This window comes from Bufo bufo, chromosome 1 (assembly GCF_905171765.1).
Source record: "Bufo bufo chromosome 1, aBufBuf1.1, whole genome shotgun sequence".
NCBI classification, from domain to species: Eukaryota; Metazoa; Chordata; class Amphibia; order Anura; family Bufonidae; genus Bufo; species Bufo bufo.
Window position 1 is genome coordinate 807,850,210 of NC_053389.1, and position 27,679 is coordinate 807,877,888.

General features: G+C 42.1%; 1 long non-coding RNA gene and 3 other non-coding genes across 4 annotated transcripts; 3 read left to right on the plus strand and 1 right to left on the minus strand.

Moving 5' to 3' along the window:
• Window positions 1-1,354: 1,354 nt before the first annotated feature.
• On the minus strand, window positions 1,355-26,044 carry LOC120987270. The gene is made up of 3 exons (XR_005775974.1): window positions 25,904-26,044; window positions 2,005-2,082; window positions 1,355-1,423 (listed from the first exon to the last, which is right to left on the minus strand). It is a non-coding gene; the product is annotated as an uncharacterized LOC120987270 (long non-coding RNA).
• TRNAT-AGU lies at window positions 7,824-7,897 on the plus strand. The gene has a single exon. It is a non-coding gene; the product is annotated as a tRNA-Thr (tRNA).
• Window positions 15,913-16,048, plus strand: LOC120987460. The gene has a single exon (XR_005776059.1). It is a non-coding gene; the product is annotated as a U8 small nucleolar RNA (small nucleolar RNA).
• Window positions 16,832-16,905, plus strand: TRNAI-AAU. The gene has a single exon. It is a non-coding gene; the product is annotated as a tRNA-Ile (tRNA).
• Window positions 26,045-27,679: the final 1,635 nt, after the last annotated feature.

The following is a 27,679-nucleotide window of genomic DNA, read 5'->3' on the forward strand; positions in this document are numbered from 1 at the left end:
TACCTAATATGTTTACTTTTCTTAAATTTATTTAAGTTTTACACAATAATATCATTTTTGAAACAAAAATAAAATCATTTTAGTGCCTCCATAGTCTGAGAGCCATTTTTTTTTTTTTTTGGGCGACTGTCATAGGTAGGGGCTAAGTTTTTGCAGGATGAGGTGACAATAAGATTGGTACTATTTTGGGGGGCATATGCCTTTAGGTGACAAAAAGAATGCTTTTTATTAGCACAGTTTTTATTTTATTTTTTGACGGTGTTCACCTGAGGGGTTAGGTCATATGATATTTTTATAAAGCAGGTCGTTACGGACTAATATGTATACTTTCTTTTATTTATTTAAGTTTTACACAATAATATCATTTTTGAAACAAAAAAAAATCATGTTTTAGTGTCTCTATAGCCATAGATTTTTATAGAGCCGGACGCGGCGATACCTAATATGTCTACTTTTCTTTTTTTTCCCTATTTTTTTTATAAGAAAATGTTTTACTTTATTTGGGGAAAATGACTTTTGTTTTTTTTTTACTTGAAACTTTAAAAAATTTTGGGGGGAAAACTTAATTTTTTCAACTTTTATTTCACTTAATTTTTTGTCCCACTTTGGGACTTCAACTTTTGGGGGTCTGATCCCCTTTACAATGCATTGCAATACTTCTGTATTGGAATGCATTGTCTGTAAGTGTAATACAGTGTGTATTACACATACAGCTTCCTGCCTGTGAGATCCAGGGGGCTGGATCTCACAGGCCCTCCCCAAGAAGGCAGCCACGATGCCTAAGAAAGGCATCGCGCTGCCTTCCCTTCTATCGGGTCCCCGTCACAGCAGCACGGGGACCCGATGGCAGCTCTAATCCCCGCCTGACATCGCACGTGCCGCGGTCAGCGCTGACTGCCAGGCCTCTGCAGTTATTGGGCGGGCACCGCTTTGGTCACAATGACATAATAGTACGTCAAAATGCGGCAATTCACTTGCCGCCATGACGTACTATCACGTCATGGGTCAGGAAGGGGTTAATCTTGTGGTCCAATGTTTCTTGAAAAAGTTTACTGTATCTCTCACAGTTATGGCAAAGTCAAGAAAGCTGTGCAATCATTTCAGCCATTCCTACATGGTACGAAATGTGTGGGCCCCACAGAGCGTATGCATTGGCTGTAAGTGACACGGTCACTTGTTTTGGTGTTCGTTCAAGTAGTGGTTTTATTGTTTTGGCGTATGCGGTGCTGCGGTGCTTCCCCCCCCCCCCCTCCCTTCTAGTTTTGCTACATGGCCTTACCTGAGAAGAATCTTGTTTCAGGTGGTTCAGGTGATCTTCTGCCTGGTGACAGCTTCTACTGGGTCAGCTGTCAATTGGTTCAGTCCTCCAGCAGAGGGAAAAAGTGGATCAGCTGATTGGTAGAAGGCTCTTGCAGCGGGAAACCTGCAGGTTTAAAAGAGAGGACGTCGCTATTATGTGTCAGTTTAAGAAGACCTGGACCAGGATCAGGAAGATGGAAGACTTATTGAAGCAATTGATCCTGAAGGCAGATTCGGCGTGTGGCGAAGAGTGGCTGCGGCGATGTCTTGCCCAGCCTGAAGTGTCTTCAGCAAAGGCAGAGAAAGTGGAACTTCGCCTGGCGCTGGAGGAGGATCAGGAAGCAGAGCCGGAGGTGGAAATGCTGGCGGAGGCGGAGTTGGAAGCGCTGCCCAGCAAAAGAGCTAGAAGGGCATTGCACGCTTTTACTTCTGCCAGCTTCAGGAGGTGCCGTGCCGGGGAGAGCCCAGGAGGGGAAGTGGCGGCAGCTGGAAGATCCGGAAGGAGGAGGCATCGGCAGGCCAACAAGGGAGCAGCGGAAGGCAGCAGACAGCGTTGGCAATCAGTGGCAGAAAGTGGCAGGGACGCCGCTCAAAAATGGCAAGTTGAAAAAGAGGACATCTGTGAAGCCGACCATCAGTGGATGTTCAGCATTCCTGAGTCTAGCAAGAGAGAAGACAGCCTGACAGCAGCCACAGCAAGCCTACCTGAAGTCATCGGTGACTATCCTGGCAAGCTCAAGCTGAAAGTTCCTCAGTCCTCAGTTTCTGGACAGGAGGCGCCATCTAGCGGTGAGAAATTAAATGTGCAGTCAATGTCTAATTTACTGTCTAACAAAAAATTTGTTTCCGGTCTGTATTCCCTTTTTTCGGAATTTGTTCAGAAAGGGAATACGGTTACGCCATCTGGGGTTTGGGTTAACCATCCAATGGCGTCAAATATTAATCAATCAAGGGTTAATGTTCCAATGCTTGATAGGGGTTTTGGGGTATCTGAGGCCTGTGTTAAAGAGGTGCTACCATGCGAGGTTTTGCCTCTGGGTTTTCATTTACCTCAAAACGTTAAGGAACGCATTTAGCGTTTTGAGTTTATGGATTTGATGTCGTTACTACCTTCTAATAGGGAGCATATTTTAAGCAATGATAAAAACGATGAGAAGCTGGATGAATCCAGGAAGCGTAGTTTTTGCTATTAATACTTTATCTTCAAAATGTGAGAGGAGGATCTGTTTACTAAGACATTTACTTTTATGTTGCATGTTATTGAACATTTGGTTAAAAGCTGCGTTCGTTTAACAACTGGCTGCAGGCTTTTTGTATTTATGCAGCGGTGCTAGGTGAAAGGTTTCCGGGTAAATGCTGTGGTCTTTTTCAGCATCTTGACATCATACTGGAAGCATACCATAACTTTGGTGGTGTGGCTTGGTTCCAGTATGATGAACTGTTTAGACAAAAGCTGGCTGTTCACCCTTCTTTGAAATGGGTTGTTAAAGACATTGGCCTGTGGATTAATTTAATGCTCCCGCAAAAGAATCCTCCGCCAAAGCAGGCTCTTTCTCAAAATTTGAGGAAAGGGGTTTGCTTTGCTTTTAACGAATCTACATGCAAGTGGTCAAACAACTGCCATTATAAGCATGAGTGCTCCTTTTGTGGGGGCACTTATCCCTTATCCAGATGTTTTAAGCGGAGTAGTCAAGGGAATTTTCAATTGCAATCAATTAAGGAGCAGCTTTCAAAAAGCTTGGACTCCAGTGAAGTTGGCAGAAATGCTGCTTCGGCTAAAACTCTACCCAGACCGGTGGTAAAGCTAGGTTAATTTTTTATGGATTTTCAGAGGGTTTTTTCATTCCTACATTTAAGGGAGCTGGCTGAGAGTTAGTGGATAACCTAACCTGGATGTGGTGAGGATTAAGAAAGAGTTGGATAGTGGTAGAATAGCATGCCCCTTTGATGCCCCACCTTTTGAGAACTTTCGGTTATCACCTTAGGTATTGTGCCTAAAAAGGAGCCGGGCGAGTATAGGTTAATTCATCATTTGTCCTTTCCTGTTGATAATTCACTGAATGATGAAATTGCTAAGGAGGAGGCTACTGTTTCCTATGCTTCATTTGATCAGGCAGTAGATTTGTTAAGACGTTTTGGCCGTGGGGCCTTGCTGGCAAAGGCCGGTATTAAATCAGCCTTCAGGCTTTTGCCAGTTGGACCTCAGGGTTTTAACTCTTTGAGTTTTAGTTTTGATGGTAAGTTTTATTTTGACAAATGCCTGCCTATGGGTTTTTCTAAGACTTGTTCATATTTTGAGTCTTTTTATTCTTTTCTACGTTGGTTGGTTCAAGTTAACATTCCTGAAGGTGGTGTTTTGCATTATTTAGATGCCTTTTTGTTTATTGGTGTTCCTGATTTGGGTTTGTGTTTCCAGTTGTTACAGTTTTTTCTTAATATGTCTAGTCAGTTTGGTATTCCTATTGCGTCTGAAAAAACGGTTTATCCTTGTTGTTGTTTAGAATTCTTAGGTATAGCAATTGAAAGTGTTAGGATGGAATTTAGGTTATCCAAAGTTTAGTTAGATTCCATAAGGGCTCTGTTAGTATCGTTACTAGCCAGGAACAAATGTACCTTAAGGGAGTTACAATCGTTACTAGGCTCATTGAATTTTGCATGTAGAATTATACCAATGGGTCGGGTTTTTTCAAAACGGTTGTATTTTGCTACAAGAGGTTTGCGGTCGCCCAATCCGCATATTAGATTAATGAGACCTCTTAATGAGGACATGGCTATGTGGTTGGAGTTTATGTCTAAATTCAATGGCAGGAGTTGTTGGTAGGAGGATTTTCAAGATTCTGATGCGTTACAGTTGTTTACTGATGCAGCAGCTAGCTGTGGTTTTGGAGTCTTTTGGAACAATAGATGGTGTGCGGAGAGTTGGCCGTCCTTTTGGGTAGAGAAGAAATTTACTTCTAAAATTGTTTTGTTGGAGCTGTTTCCAGTTTTGGTAGCTATTGTAATTTGGGGTTCTTATTTTACAAACAAGAGAATTCAGCTGTTTACTGATAATAAAGGAGTAGTTTTTGCTATTAATACTTTATCTTCAAAATGTGAGAGGAGGATCTGTTTACTAAGACATTTACTTTTATGTTGCATGTTATTGAACATTTGGTTAAAAGCAAAGTATATTGCTGGGAAGAGCAACGACATAGCCGACTCTCTATCTCGTTTTCAGTGGATGAGGTTTCGGGAGTTGGCTCCGTCGACAGATCAAGCAGGGACACCTTGTCCTCCGCATTTATGGGACCTGCTGCGGGATTGATTATGAATAGTATTTGCAATTCCGTGGCGCGTAGAACATGGGCTGCATATGCAGCCGCATGGAATAATTGGTTGAAATTTAGTCAGGCTGAGCAATGTGTTCTGTCCGTGGGTCTTTAGAAATTAGGACTTTTGTTTGTCTATTTTTGATGGCAAAAAAAAATTCTGTGTCGTATATTTCTAGAACAATAGCGGGAGTATCATTTTTTCAAAAATTATTCGGTCAGTCACCTTTATCTGGTATGTTTATAATAAAGCAGGTTTTGAAGGGGTATCGCAGGGCCAATTTTAATGTTGATATGAGAAGGCCCATTTCTTTGGATATGTTAGAAAAATTTGTAAATGTTCTTCCTGATGTTGCTAAGGATAGTTTTGTAGTTGCGTTGTTTAAAACAGCTTTTATACTGGCCTTTTTTGGTGCCTTTAGAGTGGGTGAATTGGTAGCTAATTCAAAAAAGGCAAATATTAGTTTGCTAGCTTCAGACGTAACGGTTTCCTAGGGGCCGGGTGAATATCAAAATTAGACGTTCAAAGATAGATCAATGGAGTCGTGGGCAAGTGGTTTCCTTGAACAGTTGGTCAAATTCTTTTTTGTGTCCAGTAATTGCTGTCATAGCTTGGCTGCAGATAAGGCCTGATGTTCAAGGTGCATTTTTAATACATGCTGATTCTAGTCCTTTAACGAGATATCAATTTCGTTTCTTGCTCAAAAAATGTTTAAAGGTGTTGCAAATGAGTCACTTACGAATATCCTCCCACTCATTGCAGATAGGCGCAGCTACTGAGGTGGCTGAGATGGGTCTGGAGGGTTCAATTATTAAAAGGATTGGTCGGTGGTCTTCTAGTAGATTTAAATTGTATGTCAGACCAGATTTATTGTTAGAACGATTCTTATGTTTTGCAGGTGTCCAATTTATAATTTGGGTTATTGGGCATTCCTTTGTTTATTGGGCCCAGAAGAGAGCCATGAAGAGAAATCACTCAGAAAACTTATCATTTGAATGTAGTAAAGTTCATGTTTTTTGGTTTGGGGTAAGGGGTTTAAAATGGAGGGACCTGTTAAACGAGGTTAAAATGTTGACACTTAAATGGCCTTCCCCAAATGTTTTAGTTATACACGCGGGCGGAAATGACATACGTAAAGTCAAAACATTGGATTTGCTATGGAGAATGAAGAGGGACATGTCCCTTTTAAAATGTTCATGTCCAGATGCCTTTCTGGTGTATTCAGAAATGGTACAGAGGCTGATCTGGTCTTCTGCTGAAGGCCGGTTATTGGAAAAAAATTTATTTGGCGATTGGTTAAATTATTTATTCATTGATGGTTATTTATGGATTATTTATCAAATATTTATTCATCTTGGGTAACCCTGAATAAAGCAACGCAACCTAATTTTATCCACAAGGAAGTGTGTGGTCTCTTATTTAATTGGTTATTGGTTGAGTTATGTGACCTGTGTTAACATGCTCTCCTGGGCTTTCAGCGTCTAAACGGTCTGCCGTTACACCACATGATCGGTGACGTGCCAACCCGCTGGACACTGCACATACTAGAAAGGCGGACCAAGTTGTCTCGTGCCAGTGTCCAAAACATCACCTTGCCACTTTTACTGTCCGTCTGCCTGACTACCATGTTTTTGCCTGCCGACCATCATGTTCCTTACGATGACTGCACCTGCTGCTGTCATCATGCCACAGCCACCATCATGGAACTTCTGCCATCTACCTGCCAACATGTATCATATAACATCTGCTGTTGTTTTTGCCACCCACCACCACTACAGCAACCACTCCGTGGTGAGGGTCCCCTACTGCCACCACTATTAACACTTTGCAGCTGTCTCTACTACTGCTACCATCACCCATAAAAAGCTGATCTACTGCCATGCCAGGTTGCTACTGCTGCTACTCATGTTGCAGCCACATACCGCTAATACCTTACCTAGCCTTAATCCACTCGAAGGCCTCTTTCACATGGGCATCATGGATTTGGGCCGGATAAGATGCCGGGGCGTTGTGGGAAAATGCACGCTTTTTCTGCGCGAATGCAAAACATTTTAATGCGTTTTGCGTGAGAAAAATCGGCATGACATGGGTTTGGGTTGAGTGTTGTGTAGATTGTATTATTTTCCCTTATAACATGGTTATAAGGGAAAATTATAGCATTCTTATTACAGAATGCTTAGTAAAATAGGGCTGAAGGGGTTAAAAAAAATTAAAAATTATTTTACTCACCTTAATCCACTTGTTTGCGCAGCCGGCATCTCTTCTGTCTTCAGGACCTGGGTAAAGAACCTTTGATGACATCACTGCGCTCATCACATGGTCCATCACACGATTCATCACCATGGTGATGGATCATGTGACGGACCATGTGATGAGCGCAGTGACGTCACCACAGGTCCTTTTCCTCCTGCACAGCAAAGAAGAAGAAAGAAGAGAAGCCGGGCTGCGCGAACAAGTGGATTAAGGTGAGTTAAATATATATATTTTTTTTTAACCCCTCCAGCCCTATTGTACTAAGCATTCTGTATTAAGAATGCTATTATTTTCCCTTATAACCATGTTAGCTGATCTACTGCCATGCCAGGTTGCTACCGCTGCTACTCATGTTGCAGCCACATACCGCTAATACCTTACCTAGCCTTAATCCACTCTAATTATGCTGCTTATTATACTCCAGAGCTGCACTCACTATTCTGCTGGTGCAGTCACTGTGTACATACATTACTTATCCTGTACTGATCCTGAGTTTCATTCTGTTCTATACTCCAGAGCTGCACTCACTATTCTGCTGGTGCAGTCACTGTGTACATACATTACTTATCCTGTACTGATCCCGAGTCACATCCTGTATTATACTCCAGAGCTGCACTCACTATTCTGCTGGTGCAGTCACTGTGTATATACATTACGTTACTTATCCTTTACTGATCCTGAGTTACATCCTGTATTATTCTCCAGAGCTGCACTCACTATTCTGCAGCTGGATGGAGGAATTGAGGCTCTGTGAAGGGTAGATGAGAGGCAGCGAGTACTTGTAGTTCTCAGGAATTGTGAACATAGGAATGATCTTGCTCGTGTCCGCGCTGCGTTGGCAGGATTGTCCCAGGTGTACATTTAAAAATGCCACAAGGATAGTGCAAATAAGTGAATGCTGGGAGTAGTAGTCAATCATTGTTAATGAGGAATCTGAAACTGCTTTGTGGAGAACAGTACCTGGTGCTGTGGCTTAGTTGGTTAAAGCGCCTGTCTAGTAAACAGGAGATCCTGAGTTCAAATCTCAGCAGTGCCTTGTATTTGTTACTTTATACGATTTTATTTATTACATTTATTGTCCAGAAATCCCAGATAATTTATAGCAGAACACTGATCTCTGCTGGGGAGAGGCGGAAGTGCAGCCGGGGATTTGCTTCTCATCTGTTTTCTACATCATTATAGTGTGACTCATATGTTCCTTCACGTCTATCTTATGTTTATATTTGATCTATATACAGGTCCTTCTCAAAAAATTAGCATATTGTGATAAAGTTCATTATTTTCTGTAATGTACTGATAAACATTAGACTTTCATATATTTTAGATTTATTACACACAACTGAAGTAGTTCAAGCCTTTTCTTGTTTTAATATTGATGATTTTGGCATACTGCTCATGAAAAGTTCATGTTGCAAGAGAGAGGAGTAACAAAGTTGCGGCACTCACCAGGATACAAACGATGTCTTTATTGACTCTTCCTTAGAAGTAGTTACATGGGAGATCCAGGGGCGGACACACTGTTGCAGGCGGCGACGGCCGTTTCGCGCGTAGGATCGCGCTTCCTCAGGCCGCTCAATACGTCATGACGCAGGTAGCTAATTTATAGAGGCGGACAGGGGACGGCCGGCGCCGTCAGCCACAGCTGTTCGCCCTCAAGATACAATGACGTATGTTAAAAATCCGGACACAGCAGTGACAAAACTATGCAAAGATTAACCATAAAGGCACAAAGAATACAATTCATATACCAATGTCCACAGACATGGGACAAGTATATAAGATCATAGATAAGTACTAAGATTATGGTACAAAAAAGCCAGTATATATGATGACCATACAAACACAGGAGAAGCGTATGATGACAACATAATTCAGAAGGAACATATGGCAAGAGGCTGCCCAAAAAGTGGAGACTCATATTGAATGGTGGGTGAATAAAAGTTAAAAAACAACAGGCAGAAAACAGAGTAAGGGAAAACAAAAGATCATAATAATGATATTACTAGGAGGACAAAAACAAGTGGGTGTGTATGTAGGCAGAACAAGCGCAATCAAATCACAGAAAGACAGACATGTCATTCCTGTCATTCATGCCGGCCGGGCCCATAGCACCGGTTTGCATTATCCACCTTGCCTCCCTCTGCAGGAGTAGGCGATGCCGATCCCCCCCACGAGGGATGGGGCGGACATGCTCAACCCCCGCAAAGGAGAGGCAGCGCGGATAAGCATCATGGGCGGTGCGAATATGGTCGATAAGGCGCGGACTGCCTCTACCTGACCTAATGGAGCCCACATGCTCACGAATGCGCTCAAAAAGAGGACGTATGGTCTTGCCTACATAAAAACGTCCACAGGGACAAAAGACCACGTACACGACATAGGGCGTGCGGCAGTTAATGAACTCTTTTATTGTATGTGTAACCCCTCCAAAAAATAAATGTTTGCAACACGTATTGAGTGCACAAAACGAACAATGACCGCATTTGAAATTGCCCTTGGGCTTGCCTAACAAGGTCTCAGCCATAGGTGTAGAAAAAACACTCCTAACAAGTTTGTTCTTGAGTGTAGGGCATCTCCTAAATGCGATCAATGGTTGTGCATCCGTCACACTGTTGAGAGAAGGGTCCCCTCTCCCCTCTCAAGCCCCCGATTGAGGAGTGGGATACAGCCCGGTGGCAGTTCAGAGCCCGTGAGATTGATAACAATATTCTGGGTGGGTATACAACAGTCCAATTCATCATTTTCTACTGCCGCCAGGTGACTTGGCGTCTCCGCCTCGTGGACTTTCGGGTTTCTCTTGTTGTTCCTTGACTGTCGGCAACGCCCCCTTCTCGTCCTTTTTCTAAAGGGGTTGTTTCTTCACCCGAATTCACACCATTACTATCGGATAAACTCGACTCAGAGTCAGTTGCCCAGAAGTTATAACGTCCTCTACGGGGTACACGTTTGGGGCGGATCCTTTTTTTACCGGACCATTTAAACGCACATAACCAGATGAACATGAGGTTCACCGTCAAGTTTGGTGGTGAATCTCTGGATTTTTTGGATGTGCAGGTCACGGTTAAGGATGGCACTGTGCATACTAGTGGTTACCGTAAACCCACGGCCACCAACTCCCTCCTCCACCAGACCAGTTTTCATCCACCCTCAGTTAAACGTGCTGTTCCTTATGGACAATTTGTCCGATTACGCAGGATTAATGACACAGATGAAGGTTTTTTCAGGCAAGCTAGGGAGCTCCGTGTGAGGCTTCTGGATAGGGGTTATCCGTCGAACAGTGTTTCTATGGCCATGCGTAGGGCCGCCAAATTGGATCGTACCTCCCTTTTGAGGGAGAGAGATACGGATTCTGCACAATCACGTTTTGCGTTTTCATTCCAATACAGTGCTGCTGCAGATACAGTGAAGCAGGTGATCAATCAAAATTGGGATCTCTTGAGAGGGGACCCTTCTCTCAACAGTGTGACGGATGCACAACCATTGATCGCATTTAGGAGATGCCCTACACTCAAGAACAAACTTGTTAGGAGTGTTTTTTCTACACCTATGGCTGAGACCTGGTTAGGCAAGCCCAAGGGCAATTTCAAATGCGGTCATTGTTCGTTTTGTGCACTCAATACGTGTTGCAAACATTTATTTTTTGGAGGGGTTACACATACAATAAAAGAGTTCATTAACTGCCGCACGCCCTATGTCGTGTACGTGGTCTTTTGTCCCTGTGGACGTTTTTATGTAGGCAAGACCATACGTCCTCTTTTTGAGCGCATTCGTGAGCATGTGGGCTCCATTAGGTCAGGTAGAGGCAGTCCGCGCCTTATCGACCATATTCGCACCGCCCATGATGCTTATCCGCGCTGCCTCTCCTTTGCGGGGGTTGAGCATGTCCGCCCCATCCCTCGTGGGGGGGATCGGCATCGCCTACTCCTGCAGAGGGAGGCAAGGTGGATAATGCAAACCGGTGCTATGGGCCCGGCCGGCATGAATGACAGGAATGACATGTCTGTCTTTCTGTGATTTGATTGCGCTTGTTCTGCCTACATACACACCCACTTGTTTTTGTCCTCCTAGTAATATCATTATTATGATCTTTTGTTTTCCCTTACTCTGTTTTCTGCCTGTTGTTTTTTAACTTTTATTCACCCACCATTCAATATGAGTCTCCACTTTTTGGGCAGCCTCTTGCCATATGTTCCTTCTGAATTATGTTGTCATCATACGCTTCTCCTGTGTTTGTATGGTCATCATATATACTGGCTTTTTTGTACCATAATCTTAGTACTTATCTATGATCTTATATACTTGTCCCATGTCTGTGGACATTGGTATATGAATTGTATTCTTTGTGCCTTTATGGTTAATCTTTGCATAGTTTTGTCACTGCTGTGTCTGGATTTTTAACATACGTCATTGTATCTTGAGGGCGAACAGCTGTGGCTGACGGCGCCGGCCGTCCCCTGTCCGCCTCTATAAATTAGCTACCTGCGTCATGACGTATTGAGCGGCCTGAGGAAGCGCGATCCTACGCGCGAAACGGCCGTCGCCGCCTGCAACAGTGTGTCCGCCCCTGGATCTCCCATGTAACTACTTCTAAGGAAGAGTCAATAAAGACATCGTTTGTATCCTGGTGAGTGCCGCAACTTTGTTACTCCTCTCTCTTGCAACATGAACTTTACTTGAATCCTCTATTGCTGAGCACCACCTATTGGATCTTTTTATACCATATGCCAGCCGGCGATATTCAGAACGCAGTTGTAACAGTGGGGGTAGTGCCGCCCGGTCTTCTCTCTCTCCCCGTTTTATACTGCTCATGAAAACCCAAAATTCCTATCTCAAAAAATTTGCATATTTCATCCGACCAATAAAAGAAAAGTGTTTTTAATACAAAAAAAGTCAACCTTCAAATAATTAAGTTCAGTTATGCACTCAATACTTGGTCGGGAATCCTTTTGCAGAAATGACTGCTTCAATGCGGCGTGGCATGGAGGCAATCAGCCTGTGGCACTGCTGAGGTGTTATGGAGGCCCAGGATGCTTCGATAGCGGCCTTAAGCTCATCCAGAGTGTTGGGTCTTGTGTCTCTCAACTTTCTCTTCCCAATATCCCACAGATTCTCTATGGGGTTCAGGTCAGGAGAGGTGGCAGGCCAATTGAGCACAGTAATACCATGGTCAGTAAACATTTACCAGTGGTTTTGGCACTGTGAACAGGTGCCAGGTCGTGCTGAAAAATGAAATCTTCATCTCCATAAAGCTTTTCAGCAGATGGAAGCATGAAGTGCTCCAAAATCTCCTGATAGCTAGCTGCATTGACCCTGCCCTTGATAAAATACAGTGGACCATCACTGACTGTGGGTACTTGACACTGGACTTCAGGCATTTTGGCATTTCCCTCTCCCCAGTCTTCCTCTAGACTCTGGCACCTTGATTTCCGAATGACATGCAAAATTTTCTTTTATCCGAAAAAAGTACTTTGGACCACTGAGCAACAGTCTAGTGCTGCTTCTCTGTAGCCCAGGTCAGGCACTTCTGCCGCTGTTTCTGGTTCAAAAGTGGCTTGACCTGGGGAATGCGGCACCTGTAGCCCATTTCCTCCACACGCCTGTACACGGTGGCTCTGGATGTTTCTACTCCAGACTCAGTCCACTGCTTCCGCAGGTCCCCCAAGGTCTGGAATCGGTCCTTCTCCACAATCTTCCTCAGGGTCCGGTCACCTCTTCTCGTTGTGCAGCGTTTTCTGCCACACTTTTTCCTTCCCACAGACTTCCCACTGAGGTGCCTTGATACAGCACTCTGGGAACAGCCTATTCGTTCAGAAATTTCTTTCTGTGTCTTACCCTCTTGCTTGAGGGTGTCAATGATGGCCTTCTGGACAGCAGTCAGGTCGGCAGTCTTACCCATGATTGCGGTTTTGAGTAATGAACCAGGCTGGGAGTTTTTAAAAGCCTCAGGAATCTTTTGCAGGTGTTTAGAGTTAATTAGTTGATTCAGATGATTAGGTAATAGCCTGTTTAGAGAACCTTTTCATGATATGCTAATTTTTAGAGATAGGAATTTTGGGTTTTCATGAGCTGTATGCCAAAATCATCAATATTAAAACAAGAAAAGGCTTGAACTACTTCAGTTGTGTGTAATGAATCTAAAATATATGAAAGTCTAATGTTTATCAGTACATTACAGAAAATAATGAACTTTATCACAATATGCTAATTTTTTGAGAAGGACCTGTACATTACTTTTTGGCACTGCTCAATTGCCTTTGTGCCGAGCAAGCTTAGATATTGGGATCCTTTACCACGCCAGTCAGCATGTGAGCTACTTCTCGCAACACTATCTGTATTGCTGCTTTACTTTTTTAGATTATTGTCTTCAATCATGTGTTGTTGTAATTATTTGTATTTAATTACCTAATAAAGCCTTATATATTTTGTGTATGTGTGTCCCTACAGGGTTTCTTTCGGGTTTAATCATTATAGTGGGTGCCACGTAATACCGCAACTCACCTGCAGTAGTCTCACGGCAATAACAACTCGTCACCGCGGCTTTTTCCAAACCCACTCAGGCTACGTGGCTTTTTTGACGTCACCGTGTAGCCCCCGCCTCAAAGAATGTTTGGACAAACCCTTTAAGTGAATGTGTCGGCAGCATTGTTTAAATCACATTTTTATATTGAACATCATTTTTGATATATTTTTAAAAAAAAATCTTCCATCACATTATTAAAATATGTATAATATCCTACAGTGTTCACACTGGTCACTCGGTCTTTTGTGAGCCACCAAATGGTCAATAGACACAGCGGTATGGAGGGGACCTCATTGTCTTCTATGGGAGAGTCTTCTAGGCATGTGACCTGTGCTGAGGTCAGGAGGAAGCAGATAAGCTCTGACAATTGCCGATTGTGAATGGTGGATCCTGTCTTATCTATACACAGGGGTGTTACTTGTCATTGTAATCCTGCCTGTGGTGATAGCAATGTTAGCTGCTAAGAAGTTACTTGTACAGAACAGGAAATCATGAGCAATTATTAGCCCTAGTGGCCAGTGTGAATTTTGCAGGGTTATGTAAAAAAATTTTTTTATATAAAGAGTAACATGGAAAAAATGAAAAAACTCACCAAAAATTCTTAAAATTTTCTTTAATATTAAAACATAATTTAAACAATAGCTCATTTTCTGATGACACATTCCCTTTAAAGAGGTATTCCCATTTGGACATTTATATGCACAAGAGGTACTGTTCTCACGTCTGGAGAATGAGGCCCTGTCTCCATCCGCCTAGATTCCATAGATGTCCTATAGGTGCGAGTCCCAGCTTTCAAAAATGAGGCCCTGTCTCTTAGTGATTTGCTATAGATGTCCTATAGGGGTGGGTGCCACCTCTTGAGAATGAGGCCCTGTCTCCGTCTGCCGATATACCACAGATGTCCTATAGGTGCGAGTCCCACCTCTCAAGAATGACGACCTTTCTCCTTGTGATTTGCTATAGATGTCTTATAGGGGTGGGTCCCACCTCTCGAGAATGAGGCCCTGTCTCCATCTGCCAATATACCACAGATGTCATACAGGTGTGGGTATAACTTCTGGAGAATGAGGACCTGTCTCCTTATGCCAATTTGACATAGATGTCCTATAGGTGAGGGTGCCACCTCTTGAGAATGATGATACCACACTGGTCATCTCCAACCTGGGGCTCTCCCACTGTTGCAAAAGTACAACTCCCATCATGATCTGATAGCTGTATGATGGGAGTAGAAGTTATGCAATAGCTGGAAAACCTCAACCTGGGGAGCATTAGATGCCTCTGGCAGACCTCTAGGCCATCACAGAAATTGATCTGCACCGCAAATTGGGGTTCCAATGGGCTGACAGAGGTTGCCTTCTTCTCTTACACTCCTAAGATCACTATTGAACATGGATCGGGGAAGCCACCCCATACCGACAGTGAGAAGTGATCAGGGTGATCGAGAAGGGTACCGCTGCACCTTAAAGATTCATTGAACCACTCATCATGCCTTATTGGAAATGTATTAGGATGTGAAATGGCATCAATTCCCCAATGTAATTTCATTATGTATGATTCGCCAGCAGAATACAGACTGCCATAAAACAGCCTCACACTCTGCATGTGAATACCTGCGTACCGGTTGTGTAGCGTCAGCCCCCCTCATGGGCTGCTTCTAAATGGCCCTTTGGTGGAGAGTTATCAAAATTGGCCAAAGGGATAATCAGAGGAGCCCCCCCCACGAACCAATCAGGACGTTGCTTTCATTTTTTTACGGGCCAATGAGACATGAAAGCCAGAACCTTAATGATTGCTATGGAGAAATCCAGCGTTCATGCCTTGCCCCTTACAACCATCACTCCGTGACACAGCGACCACCAAATGTGGCATGACTTCACAGCGAGCGCTAAGGGCAACGCTGCCCATTGAAATTGTCTGAAAAAAATGCAGAACTTTTGTGACAATCACTAGAGGGCGCCATGACATTTTGCACTAAGGGGCTCATATGGCCGCACCTAGCGTCAGCAATAAAACTAATGCCGGATTTAAGCTACTGCCCTTCTGTGTTGCAGAGACAGAAGTGTCCTAAAGAAGCCGCTCTGCTGCAAGTCCCTATAGAAACGAATGCCCTTTTATAAGATGGCCGAATATACTTCACAGTCACATAACAGGAATCATGCCCTTCTCTAATATGGCGGAAGGACGCTGTGACCTAGGGATGCCCTCTTGTAATATGGCCAAATGGTCAGTGCAGTGACGTAATGCCCTTTACTGACGTCAACGCGTAAAGACTATATGCAAATCACAAGTCGCAGTGCATTATGGGCAAAGCGATTGCTGAGCAAAATGAGACGTTTTCAATAGGTCTTTATTAGCCGAGTGAGGAGACAGAGAGTGACGGTTTGTAACGTGGGTGACCGAGGCGTCACGTGACCGCAGCCCGCGCTCATTGTGATGCTATCGTACAGCGGTGAGTGTGAAGCGGCGTCCTCGCCCTGAGGTCGATGAAGAGTGCGGGACGGGCGGCGGCTGCTGGGAGCGGTGTGGGGGTATTGTCAGTGAGGTCAATCCTTACCTGTTCCTCCTCTGGGAGAAACAGACATGATGAATGGAGGAGGCTGAGTGTGTGATTACACCGAACTCCGACACCGCCCTGAACCGACAACTTGGGGTGTGTGACATTCTGAGCCCAAGCCTGCTGGCGATCATATCAGTGTGAAAAGAGCAGAGGAAGGGGGTGTTGTCATGGTTACTGTCTCATAGACTGTGGGGTTAGTGTAATAGAAATGCCTTCTGTGAATGCTACCTGGCTCATGTGACCTGATAAGGGTGGGTTCACACTAGCGTTATGGAGTCCGCTAGGCTTTCCGTTATAACGGAAAATAACGGAATCCTTTAGACGGAAGGACTGATCCGTTTTGCTGCCTATAGACTTGCATTATGACGGAATGCTAAACGGAAGCCTTTAAAAGGCATTCCGTTTGCTCTCTGTCCTAATAGAAGTCAATGGGAAAGCATAATGGATCCGTCTGGGTCCCGTTATGCAAGACGGAAAACAAAGTCCTGTCGAGAGCACTTTGCTTTCCGTCTTGCATATCGGGATCCAAATGGTTTCCCTTATGTTTTCCCATAGACTTCTATTAGGACGGAACAAAATGGAATGCCTCTTAAAAGCTTCCGTTTTGCATTCCTTCCTATGGATTCCGTTATTTTTTGTTATAACCATGTTATAACGGAAAGCCATAACGGACTCCATAACGCTAGTGTGAACCCACCCTAATGGGGATTGTGCTTTCCTCTTCGATTATATGACCAGATAATGGGGATTGTGCTTTCCTCTTCGATTATATGACCAGATAATGGGGATTGTGCTTTCCTCCTGGATCATGTGACCAGATAATATGGATTGTGTTTTCCTCCTGGATCATGTCACCAGATAATATAGAGGGAGATCCCATTAGGCAGACAGCTGGCCGGTTAGCTCAGTTGGTTAGAGCGTGGTGCTAATAACGCCAAGGTCGCGGGTTCGATCCCCGTATGGGCCATTAGTTTTCTGTTTTCTTTTAAAGGGCTTATCCATGTTCAGAGCTGAACTCGGACATGCCCCCCTCCTGATTTAAGCATTTGAGCATTTCATACTCCGATGCTCTCCTTTGCCCTGTGCTGTATCAGGCAGGGCAAGGGCTTTTTTTGCTTGTATTTTTTTACACTGCTAGCAATTTTTCCGGTGACGTAACGGCTCTAATGGCCGGGCTTTAACGCTGCCCTAGTCGTTTTACAAGCTGGCCCATTAGTGCTGGTGACGTCACCGGGCTCACTGCTGGGTGGAAGCCTCCGCCTCACTTTTCTATGGAGGGCCAGGTACATCACCTATCACTTATGTCAGGTTAAGCGCTGCTATGCCGTGTTGGACTTGATCTGCCTTGACAAGAGCAGCCACACAGGCGAGCGGCTGCTTAAGCACCGCACACCCTGCCTGTCTCCCCGCCAGCTCCAAGTTAGCAAGGTTGTGAGCACTGGCGGATCGGGGAGGGGGTGCAACGGGTTAATTGTCCCCCCCTGAGAATATAGTGAGAGAGAGCTTCTAATATACTCACATGATCCGATCATCCGAATCAAGTCACTGCGCAGAGTGTTCTGACGTCACATGCTGCCTATAGATTCGGGCCACACCAGTCAATTCTGGTTTGCAGGCGCACGGCCCGGCGGGAAGTGGAAGGAAGGAGCAGCTCTGACAGTGGTAAAATTGAGTCAAAAATTTACATTTTTATTTATAAAAAAATACCAAATTTAGTAAAAATTTTGAAAAATTAGCAAATTTCAATTTATCTATTTTTATAATACATAGTAATACCTACAAAAATAGTTATTACTTTACATTCCCCATATGTCTACTTCATGTTTGGATCATTTTGTAAATTACATTTTCTATTTTCGGGACGTTAGACGGCTTAGGCTACTTTTATTCACAGTAAAAAAAATCTGTAGTATACGTATCTGTATCTGTAATCTTGCGCTGCAGGTTTTCAATGCGATGTGGGAAGATCACAGAAGCAAGTAAATCAAGAAAGTGGAAAACCGCGCTGCTTGATACACCTCCTCCCTTCTTGGTACGGGTTAGAAAAGGCACGGGGAAGGATCTGCAAGGGGTATACCTGAGGATCCCTCCTCTCTCCAACACTCCTGTGGGTAATTAAAGGTTGCAACAATAGTGAAGCCCAGACTGCCACCATCACGTGCAAAGATTTATTGTACTTACAACAGTATCTCTGAAAAAAAACGCATAAAACAATGGTATGCACACTTCGGTATCGCCCGACCCGGGTTTCGCTGTCACGCTTCGTCAGGAGCGAATATCTTAGCATCAGAAACCAATCTTAAATACCATTAAAAGGCACACCGTTTACCTGTGTCACCACTTAGGGTCACACCTCCTTTGTTACAATCTAAATATACAATTCAAAAATACATCAAAATTTATCATAAAAGAAGTGTATAAATAGTTTCAATAAAAGTAAACAGATTCACAGTATCAAAATACATAAAACAAATAAACCCATCTTTCAAGTACTCGCTCCCAATAGATCTAAAACCGCCGCTTTCAATACCCCTCCACACTTCTATCTCAGGCCGGCGCTTCACATATAAAAAGAAGGAATTAAAATAAATAATTTTAAAAATAGAAAAAAAATTATAAAATAGACATTTTTGGTATTATCGCGTCGGTGACAGTCGGCTCTATAAATATATCACATGATCGACCCAGTCCAAAAAACACCCCAATTATTTTTTTTATAGAAAAACTGTCAAAAAAAGCCATTTTTGTCACCTTACATCACAAAAAGTGTAACACCAAGTAATCAACAAGCGTATGTCCCACAAAATGGTACCAATAAAACCGTCACCTCATCCCACAAAAAATGAGCCCCTAAATAATAAAATCGATAAAAAAAAAAAACTATAGCTCTCAGAACATGGACACATTAAAACATTTTTTTTTTGTTTCGAAAATGCTATTATTGTGTAAAACTTAAATAAATAAGAAAAAGTATACATATTAGGTATCACCATATCCACGACGATCTGCTCTATAAAAATGTCACTTGACCGAACCCCACAGGTGAACGCTGTAAAAATAAATAAATAAAAACTGCTAAAACAACCGCATTTTTGGTCACCTTGCCCCATAGTGTTATAATGAATGATCAAAAAATCATATGTACCCAAAAATAGTACCAATAAAACTGGCACCTTTTCCCCTAGCTGACAAAATAGGGTCACTTCTTGGGAGTTTCTACTGTAAGGGTGCATCAGGGGGGCTTCAAATGGGACATGGCATCTAAAAACCATGTGGCGCTCCTTTTCTTCTGCACCCTGCCGTGTGCCGCAGTTTATCACCACATGTGGGGTGTTTCTGTAAATCTGGGTAATAAATATTGAGTTTTGTTTGGCTGTTAACCCTCGATGTGTTAAAGAAAAAATTGGATTAAAATGGAAAATCTGCCAAAAAAGTGAAATTTTAAAATTTGATCTCTATTTTCGTTTAATACTTGTGGAATGCCTAAAGCGTTAACAAAGTTTGTAAAATCAGTTTTAAATAACTTGAGGGGTGTAGTTTCGACAATGGGGTAATTTATGGGGGTATCCACTATGTAGGCCCCACAAAGTGACTTCAGACCTGAACTCGTCCTTAAAAAGTGGGTTTTGGCAATTTTCTTAAAAATTTAAAGAATTGCTTCTAAACTTCTAAGCCTTCTAAAGTCCTAAAAAAATAAAATTACATTTCCAAAATAATGCCAACATAAAGTGGATATATGGGGAATGTTAAAAAATAAATATTTTATGAGGTATCACTTTCTGTTTTAAAAGCAGAGAAATTGAATTTTTTAAAATTGGGAATTTGTCAAAATTTTTAGGTAAATTTGGGATTTTTTCATAAATAAAAGTGAAATGTATTGACTCAAATTTATGACTAGCATGAAGTACAATGTGTCACGAGAAAACAATGTCTGAATGACTTGGATAAGTAAAAGCGTTCCAAAGTTATTACCACATAAAGTGAGATATGTCAGATTTGCAAAATTAGGCCTGGTCAGGAAGGGGGCAAATGGCCCAGATGTGAAGTGGTTAAGGATCAGTTTAGGTCTGAAGTCACTTTGTGAGGCTTACATAATAGAAACCACCTGATTTTACAAACGTTCTTAACACTTTAGGTGTTCAAACAATAATTTTTTGTCAGATTTTCCATTTTAATCATTTTTTTCCCGCTAACAAAGCAAGAGTTAACACCCAAACAAAACTCAATATTTATTGCCCTGATTCTGTAGTTTACAGAAACACCACATATGTGGTCATAAACTGCTATACGGGCACATGGCCGGGCGCAAAACGGGCACACGGCAGGGCGCAGAAGGAAAGGACCGCCATATGTTTTTTGAAGGCAGATTTTGCTGGACTGGTTTTTAGACACCATATCCCATTTGAAGCCCCCCTAAAGCACCCCTAGAGTAGAAACTCCAAAAAAGTGACCACATTTAAGAAACAACACCCCTCAAGGTATTCAAAACTCAGTTTACAAACTTTATTAACCCTTTAGGTGTTCCACAACAATTAATGGCAAATGGAGATTAAATTTTAGAATTTAAATTTTTTCGCAAATTTTCCATTTTAATTAATGTTTTCCAGTAACAAAGCAAGGGTTAACAGCCAAACAAAACTCAAAAACAAAACTCAATATTTATTACCCTGATTCTGTAGTTTACAGAAACACCCCATACATGGTCGTAAACTGCTGTATGGCGAAAAGGCAGGGTGCAGAACAAAAGGAACACCACATAGTCTTTGGAAGGCAGGCTTTGCTGGACTGGTTTTTTGACACCATGTCCCATTTGAAGCCACCCTGATGCACCCCTAGAGTAGAAGCTCCAAAAAAGTGACCCCATTTAAGAAACTACGGGATAAGGTGGCAGTTTTGTTGGTACTATTTTAGGGTACATATGATTTTTGGTTGCTCTATATTACACTTTTTGTGAGGCAAGGTAACAAAAAATTTAAATTCTGAAATTTAATCTCCATTTGCCATTAACTCTTGTGGCAAAAAAGTTCATCAGGGGGGCTTCAAATGGGACATGGTGTCAAAAAACCAATCCAGCAAAATCTGCGTTCCAAAAACCATATGGCGTTCCTTTGCTTCTGCACCCTGCCATGTGGCCATACAGCAGTGTATGACCACATATGGGGTGTTTCTGTAAACTACAGAATCAGGGCAATAAATATTGAGTTTTGTTTGACTGTTAACCCTTGCTTTGTTACTGGAAAAAATGGATTAAAATAGAAAATTTGCCAAAAAATTGCTGTTTTGGCATTGTTTGTATTTTTTATTTACAATGTTCAGCTGACAGGTTAGATAATGTGCTATTTTTATAGAGTAGGTTGTTACGGATGCGACAATACCAAATATGACTACTACTTTTGTTTTTTTGTTTCAGTTTTACATAATAAAGCCTTTTTTAGTGTCTCCACATTCTGAAAGCCATAGTTTATTTTTTATTTTTTGTTTCAGTTTTACATAATAAAGCATTTTTTAGTGTCTCCACATTCTGAAAGCCATAGTTTATTTTTTATTTTTTGTCTTATGTAGGGGCTCATTTTTTTTGCTGGATGAGATGATGGTTTGATTGGCACTATTTTGGGGTGCATATGACTTTTCGATTGTTGGCTATACTTTTTGTGATGTAAGGTGACAAAAAAATGTCTTTTTTGACACCGTTTATATATATATTTTTTACGGTGTTCATCTGAGGGGCTAGGTCATGTGGTATTTTATAGAGCAGGTTCTTACTGACGCAGGGATACCTAATATGTTTACTTTTCTTAAATTTATTTAAGTTTTACACAATAATATCATTTTTGAAACAAAAATAAAATCATTTTAGTGCCTCCATAGTCTGAGAGCCATTTTTTTTATTTTTTTGGGCGATTGTCATAGGTAAGGGCTAAGTTTTTGCAGGATGAGGTGACAATTAGATTGGTACTATTTTGGGGGGCATATGCCTTTTTGATCGCTTGGTGTTTCACTTTTAGTGATATTAGGTGACAAATGCTTTTTTTAGCACAGTTTTAATTTTATTTTTTTGACGGTGTTCACCTTAGGGGTTAAGTCATATGATATTTTTATAAAGCAGGTCGTTACGGACGTACAATATCTAATATGTATACTTTCTTTTATTTATTTAAGTTTTACACAATAATATCATTTTTGAAAGAAAAAAAATCATGTTTTAGTGTCTCCATAGCCATAGATTTTTTATTTTTTGGGTGACTGTCTTAGGTAGGGAATCATTTTTTGTGGGATAAAATGACGTTTTGATTGGCACTATTTTGGGGTGCATATGACTTTTTGATCGCTTGTTATTAAACTTTTTGTGATGTAAGGTGACAAAAAATGGCTTTTGACACCGTTTTCATTTTATTATTATTTAGGGGTTAGGTATGTGGTATTTTCTAGAGCATGTTTTTACAGACGCGGCGATACCTAATATGTTAAATTTTTTAAATTTTTTTTACATTTCACATAAAAAAGCATTTTTGAAACAAAAAAAATAATGTTTTAGTCTGAGCCATATTTATTTATTTTTTTGGGTGATTGTGTTAGGTAGGGGCTCAATTTTTGCAGGATGAGGTGACGGTTAGATTGGTACTATTCTGGGGGTCATATGCCTTTTTGATCGCTTGGTGTTGCACTTTTTGTAATGTAAGGTGACCAAAAAATTGTTTATTTAGCATGTTTTTTTGACGGTGTTCATCTGAGGGGTTAGGTCATGTGATATGTTTATAGAGCCGGATGCGGCGATACCTAATATGTCTACTTTTCTTTTTTTCCCTATTTTTTATAAAAAATGTTTTACTTTATTTGGGGGAAAAAACTTAATTTTTTCAACTTTTATTTCACTTTATTTTTTGTCCCACTTTGGGACTTCAACTTTTGGGGGTCTGATCCCCTTTACAATGCATTACAATACTTCTGTATTGGAATGCATTGTCTGTAAGTGTAATACAGTGTGTATTACACATACAGCTTCCTGCCTGTGAGATCCAGGGGGCTGGATCTCACAGACCATCCCCCAGAAGGCAGCCACGATGCCTAAGAAAGGCATCGCGCTGCCTTCCCTGCTATCCGGTCCCCGTAACAGCAGCACGGGGACCCGATGGCAGCTCTAATCCCCGCCTGACATCGCACGTGCCGCGGTCAGCGCTGACCGCGGCACATCGAGGGTTTATGCGCAAGCATCTGTGATTTCATTAATGCCGGTGCATGCAGCAGGGGTCCGGCTATCAGTGACTGCCGGACCCCTGCCGCTGATTGGGCGGGCACAGCTCCTGCACCCGCCCGATCACCATGAAGTACATGTACGTCACGGGTCTTTAAGTCCCTGACAGAAATGACGTACATGTACGTCATGGGTCCTTAAGGGGTTAACCCCTTCTATCCCGGGTCAGTTTTCACCCACTTACCCAGGCTATTTCTTTGCAAATCTGACCTGTGTCGCTGTGTCGCTTTATGTGGTAATAACTTTGGAACGCTTTTACTTATCCAAGCCATTGTGAGATTATTTTCTCGTGACACATTGTACTTCATGACAGTCATAAAGCTGAGTCAATATATTTCACCTTAATTTATATTTAAAAAATATATTTACCCAAAAATTTTAAAGATTTGCAATTTTCAAAATTTTAATTTCTCTGCTTTTGAAACAAAAATTTCATAAAATATTTATTGCTTAACATTCCCCATATGTCTACTTTATGTTGGCATCATTTTGTAGATGTCATTTTTTTTTCAACGTTAGAAGGCTTAGAATTTTAGAGGCAATTCTTAACTTTGTGCGGCTTACATAGTAGAAACCACCAATAAATGACCCCATTTTAGAAACTACACCTCTCAAGGTATTCATAACTGATTTTCCAAACTTTGTTAACCCTGTAGGTGTTCCACAAGAATTAAAGATTTTTTAAATGTAACTTTTTTGGCAAATTTTCCATTTTAATCCATTTTTTTCCGTTAACACATCAAGGGTTAACAGCCAAACAAACAAAACTCAATATTTATTACCCTGATTCTGCTGTTTATAGAAAGACCCCACATGTGGTTGTAAACTGATGTAAGGGCACACGGCAGGGCGCAGAAGAATAGAAGCGCCGCATGGTTTTTGGAAGGCAGATTTTTCTGGACTGATTTTTAGACACCATGTCCCATTTGAAGCCCCCCAGATGCACCCTTACAGTAGAAACTCCCAAAAAGTGACCCCATTTTGGAAACCACGAGTGACAGTTTGATTGGTACTATTTTGGGGTACATATGAATTTTAATCGCTCTATATTACGTTTTTTTTAGGCAAGGTAACAAAAAAATTGCTGTTTTGGCACCGTTTTTATTTTTTGTTCATCATGTGCTATTTTATTGAACAGTTTGTTTTAGTTTTACATAATTAAGCATTTTTTGAAAAAAACTATGTTTTTGTGTCTCCATTTTCTGAACGCCATGTTTTTTTGTTTTTTTTCTGCCGATTGTCTTGTGCAGGGGCTAGTTTTTTTCCAGAAGAGTTGACATTTTTATTGGTACCATTTTTGGGTACATATGATTTTTTTGATGATTCATTATTACGCTTTATGGGGGAAGGTGACCACAAAAATCACAGTTTTTATTTATTTATTCTTACAGCGTTCACCTGGTTAGGTTATGTGATAGGGGTTAGGGGTTCGGTTATGTGATATTTTTATAGAGCAGGTCGTTACGGATGTGGCACTACCTAATATGTATACTTTTTCATATTTATTTAAGTTTTACACAATAAAAGCATTTTTGAAACAAAAAAAAAGATGTTTCAGTGTCTTCATATTCTGAAAGCTATATATATATATTTTTTTTTGGGCGATTGTCTAATGTAGAGGCTAAATTTTTGCCGGATGAGGTGACGGTTTTATTGGTACCATTTTGGGTGGCATATGCCTTTTTAATCGCTTGGAGTTGCACTTTTTGTGATGTAAGGTGACAAAAATTTAATTTTTTGACACAGTTTTTATTTTAATTTTTTACGGTGTTTATCGGACGGGCTGGATCATGTGATATATTTATAGAGCCGATCATTACTGAAGCAGCGATACCTAATATGTCTGTTTTTTCTATTTTTTATTATAAAATCAGGGGAAAGGGGTGTTTTTTCCTTTTTTTTACTTGAAACTTTATTTTTTATTATTAAAAACACTTTTTTTACTTTTTTTTTTACTGTACTCCTGTCCCATTCTGGGACTTCAACTTTTGGGAGGTCTGATCCCCTCTGCTATGCATTACAATACATCTGTATTGTAATGCATTGCCTGTTAGTGTATTACACAGAGTAATACACGAACAGGTTGCCTAGGAGACCGGGCCTGGGGATGGATCTCCTCGGCTTCCATAGAAGTCAGGTCCTTATGCCTTAGCAAGGCATCGGGTTGCCTTCTCAACCATCTCTGCATTGAAGGGGACCCGATGGGCTCCTTCACTGACCGCAAAGCCCTTCTATGGCGCTGTCAGCGTTGACCGTGGCATAGAAGGGGTTAATACGCCAGCATTGTCGTTTATAGTGCTGCCAGCGGATGCAGCAGGGGCCCGGCTATCAGTGACTGCCAAGCCTCTGCAATATTGGGCGGGCACCGCTTTGGTCACAATGACATAATAGTACGTCAAAATGCGGCAATTCACTTGCCGCCATGACGTACTATCACGTCATGGGTCAGGAAGGGGTTAATCTTGTGGTCCAATGTTTCTTGAAAAAGTTTACTGTCTCTCTCACAGTTCTGGCAAAGTCAAGAAAGCTGTGCAATCATTTCAGCCATTCCTACATGGTACGAAATGTGTGGCCCCCCAGAGCGTATGCATTGGCTGTAAGTGACACGGTCACTTGTTTTGGTGTTCGTTCAAGTAGTGGTTTTATTGTTTTGGCCTATGCGGTGCTGTGGTGTTTTCTCCCCCCCCCTTCTAGTTTTTCTTCATGGCCTTACCTGAGGAGAATCCGGTTTCAGGTGGTTCAGGTGTTCTTCTGCCTGGTGACAGCTTCTACTGGGTCAGCTGTCCATTGGTTCAGTCATCCAGCAGCGGGAAAAAGTGGATCAGCTGATTGGTAGAAGGCTCTTGCAGTGGGCAACCTGCAGGTTTAAAAGAGAGGACATCGCTATTATGTGCTGTCAGTTTAAGAAGACCTGGACCAGCGCAGAAGATGGAAGACTTATTGAAGCAATTGATCCTAAAGGCGGATTCGGCGTGTGGCGAAGAGTGGCTGCGGCGATGTCTTGCCCAGCCTGAAGTGTCTTCAGCAGAGAAAGTGGAACTTCACCTGGCGCCGGAGGAGAATTAGGAAGCAGAGCCGGTGGTGGAAATGCTGGCGGAGGCGGGGTTTGAAGCGCTGCCCAGCAAAAGAGCTAGAAGGGCAAGGCGCGCTTTTACTTCTGCCAGCTTCAGGAGGTGCCGTGTCGGGGAGAGCCTAGGAGGGGAAGCGGCGGCAGCTGGAAGATCCAGAAGGAGGAGGCATCGGCAGGCCAACAAGGGAGCAGCGGAAGGCAGCAGACAGCATTGGCAATCAGCGGCAGAAAGTGGCAGGGACGCCGCTCAAAAATGGCAAGTTGAAAAAGAGGACATCTGTGAAGCCGACCATCAGTGGATGTTCAGCATTCCTGAGTCTAGCAAGAGGGAAGACAGCCTGACAGCAGCCATAGCAAGCCTACCTGAAGTCATCGGCGACTATCCTGGCAAGCTCAATCTGAAAGTTCCTCAGTCCTCAGTTTCTGGACAGGAGGCGCCATCTAGCGGTGAGAAATTAAATGTGCAGTCAATGTCTAATTTACTGTCTAACAAAAAATTTGTTTCAGGTCTGTATTCCCTTTTTTCTGAATTTGTTCAGAAAGGGAATACGGTTGCGCCATCTGGAGTTTGGGTTAACCATCCAATGGCGTCAAATATTAATCAATGAAGGGTTAATGTTCCAATGCTTGATAGGGGTTTTGGGGTATCTGAGGCCTGTGTTAAAGAGGTGCTACCATGCAAGGTTTTGCCTCTGGGTTTTCATTTACCTCAAAACGTTAAGGAACACATTTGGCGTTTTGAGTTTATGGATTTGATGTCGTTACTACCTTCTAATAGGGAGCATATTTTAAGCAATGATAAAAAGGATGAGAAGCTGGATGAATCCAGGAAGCGTAGTTTTTGCTATTAATACTTTATCTTCAAAATGTGAGAGGAGGATCTGTTTACTAAGACATTTACTTTTATGTTGCATGTTATTGAACATTTGGTTAAAAGCTGCGTTCGTTTAACAACTGGCTGCAGGCTTTTTGTATTTATGCAGCGGTGCTAGGTGAAAGGTTTCCGGGTAAATGCTGTGGTCTTTTTCAGCATCTTGACATCATACTGGAAGCATACCATAACTTTGGTGGTGTGGCTTGGTTCCAGTATGATGAACTGTTTAGACAAAAGCTGGCTGTTCACCCTTCTTTGAAATGGGTTGTTAAAGACATTGGCCTGTGGATTAATTTAATGCTCCCGCAAAAGAATCCTCCGCCAAAGCAGGCTCTTTCTCAAAATTTGAGGAAAGGGGTTGGCTTTGCTTTTAACGAATCTACATGCAAGTGGTCAAATAACTGCCATTATAAGCATGAGTGCTCCTTTTGTGGGGGCACTTATCCCTTATCCAGATGTTTTAAGCGGAGTAGTCAAGGGAATTTTCAATTGCAATCAATTAAGGAGCAGCTTTCAAAAAGCTTGGACTCCAGTGAAGTTGGCAG